The sequence below is a fragment of the Orycteropus afer genome, unplaced genomic scaffold (genome assembly GCF_000298275.1).
Source record: "Orycteropus afer afer isolate SDZICR_OR568_19922 unplaced genomic scaffold, OryAfe1.0 scaffold00710, whole genome shotgun sequence".
In the NCBI taxonomy this organism is placed as follows: domain Eukaryota; kingdom Metazoa; phylum Chordata; class Mammalia; order Tubulidentata; family Orycteropodidae; genus Orycteropus; species Orycteropus afer.
Window position 1 is genome coordinate 215701 of NW_006922297.1, and position 3320 is coordinate 219020.

Below are 3320 nucleotides of genomic sequence, written 5' to 3' on the forward strand. Positions count from 1 at the left end.
ATGATAGCAAAGTTCAACAGAAATAAAATAACAAATGCTGGATAGGGTATGGAGAGATTGGAATTCTCATACACTCCTGGTGGGATTGTAAAGTGGTACAACCATTGTGGCAAATGGTATGACATTTCCTTAAAAAAATGAAAATATAAATACCATTTGAATCAGCAATTCCATTACTAGGACTATTTCCTAAAGAGGTGAGAGGCAGGACAAGAACAGACATATGTACACCTATGTTCACCGCAGCACAATTCACTATAGCAAAGAGCTGGAAACAACTTAAATGTCCATAAACAGATGAATGGATAACCAAATTATGGTACATTCACACAATGGAATACTATGCTACCTTAAAGAACAATGAAGGATACGTGAATCATTTCACAACATGGATGAGCCAGGAGGACACTGTGCTGAGTGAAATAAGTCAATCACAGAAAGGCAAATACTGTATGAGCCTATTACTGTAAAAAGACAAGGAAGAGTTTACTTACGGAAGAGAACTTACTTTGTAGGTTACCAGGAAGGGGAGGGATGAGGAGGGAATAATTTGGGGTTAGTTGGGCACCACATGCTCAGTTGGATAAGGGGAAGGATGGCATGGAAAGAGTCTGTGACCAGCATAATAACACGGGAAAGGGAGGGCACCAAATTTTGCGCATAAGATATAGACAACAGAGGCTAATACTAGTATATCCACAATACTGCACTACCGCTAACACCAAACATCAAGCTACAGATAAACACATAAACACCTGAGAAGATCAGATGGGGGTCAGTAAACAGGATTATACTCCAGACCAAGGATAGATTCAGTTGAAGCTAATCTTGCACAGATACCAGTGATACAAAATACCCACAATCCTTACAGAAACAACAGAAGACAGATATAGAGCAATCCCTCCATGACAGCCAGACACTGTGGGAGAGAGTTCCAACAGATCTACCAACTCAGGACCATGGTATTGGGGGACACCAGAGTCAATTGTCACAATAAAATACATAAAAATCTTGTTCCACAACCTACAATGGTGAGTAGCCACTGGGGTCTTAAAAATTTTCAAGTGGCCATCTAAAATGCAGCTAATGGTCTCCTATCATCAGAAGCAAAGTGGAAAACTAAAAATAAGGATATTTGGAAGCAATCATTCCTAGGACATGATGGAGCTCGAGACCAGAACTAGATGGTGCCCATCTACCAATGCCAACCACTCAGAAAAGGATCAAAATTGGAGATCCTGGATAGAGTGGGAGGAAAAACATGGAAAAAAATCCAAAAACACAGTAATAACCAGAATTACTGGTTGAATGAAGTCTGGTAGGACCCCCAATACTATGGCCCTGGGATAAATTTTGGACCTCACTCCCTGGGGCGGGCTCTCAGCCCAATAGTAAATGAGATGTGCATGCAGACAACTCAACCCAGGTTGATGCACACACATACTCTGTGGAGATGCATCCCTTGGAGCAATCGACCACAGGGCACCAGAGGGGCAGCATTCACAGGGAGGAAATGCAGGACACAGCAGTGCATAACTATGAGGGGCACAGGGTGGGGGTGGTTAGAGGGCAAGGAGGGGAGGAGACTGGGTTAGGGTTGGGGATGATAATTGGGGAATGAAACCAAATGTACACAAAATGTTGAATGTAAAACAAACTCTGCTCTGTAAACTTGCATCTAAAGCACAATATAAATAAATAAATGAATATAACCACAATCCTTACAGAAACGACAGAAGACAGACATAGAGCAATCCCTCACAGACAGCGAGACACTGTGGGAGAGAGAGCCAACAGATCTACTGACTCAAGACTATAGTGTTGGGGGACACCAGACTCAATTGGCACAAGAAAATACATAAAAGTTATGTTCTGCAACCTACATTGGTGAGTAGCAAGTGGGGTCTTAAAAGCTTTCTAGTGGCCATCTAAGATGCAGTTAACCATCTCCTATCATCTGAAGCAGAGAAGAGAAAATAAAACCAAGGGCATTTGGAAACAATAAGCCTTAGGATATGAAGGACTTCAAGACCAGAAAAACTAGATGGTGCCCTGCTACCAATGCCAACCATTTGGGAAGGGATTAAAAGTGGAGATCCTGGATAGAGTGGGAGGAAAAATGTGGAACAAAATCCAAAATCACAATAATGACCAGAATTACTGGTCGGATGGACTCTGGTGGGACCCCCAATACTATGGCCCTGGGATACACTTCAGGTCTGGAATGAAACTCACTCTCACCCCAATAGTAAACAAGATGTACACGCAGACCACTCAACCCAGCATGACACACCCACGTATTCTATGAAGATGCATCCCTTGGAGCAATCGAACACAGGGCACCAGAGGGGTAACATTCATACGGAGGAAATGCAGAACACACAGGAGTGCATAACCATGAGGGGCATGGGGGGGGGTGTTACTGAGAAGGGAGAGGAAGACGCTAAGTTAGGGTTGGGGGTAGTAATTGGGGAGTGAAATCAAAAGTGCAGGAAATGTTGAATGTAAAACAAATTTTGCTCTATAAATTTACACCTAAACACAATAATAATAATAATAATAATAAGTGACATCATTGCTCTTTAACACTTTAAAGAAGTATTTTTGCAGCAGGATTGCCATCATTTATTTATTGAATGCTGCTATTGTGGGTTTTGATTGTGGATCCAAGTAAAATGAAATCCCTGACAACTTCAAACTTTTCTCTATACATCATAATGTTGCTTATTGGTCCAGTTGTAAGGAAATTTGTGTTTTTATGTTGAGAAGTAACCCATACTGAAGGCTGTAGTCTTTCATCTTCATCAGTAAATGCTTCAAGTCTTACTCACTTTCAGCAAGCAAGCTTGTGTCATCTGCATATCACAGGTTTTTAATGAGTCTTCTTCCAATCCTGATGCTACGTACTTCTTCATATAGCCCAGTTTATTAATTACTTACTAAGATACAGATTGAATAGGTGTGGTGAAAAGATACAACACTGACACACACTTTTCCTGATTTGAAACCTTGCAGTATCCCCTTTTTCTTGTTTGAATGACTGCCTCTTGGTCTATGTACAAACTCCTCATGAGTACACGTAAGTGTTCTGGAATCCTCATTCATTACAATGCTATCTATAATTTGTTATGGCCCTTATAGTTAAATGCCTTTGCACAGTCAATAAAACACAGGCCAATATCTTGCTGACATTCTCTGCTTTCAGCCAAGATCCATCTGACATCAACAGTGATATCCCTCATTCCCTGCCTTCTTCTGAATCCAGCTTGGATTATTGGCAGCTCCCTTTCAATGTACTGCTGCAACCATTTTTAAATTGT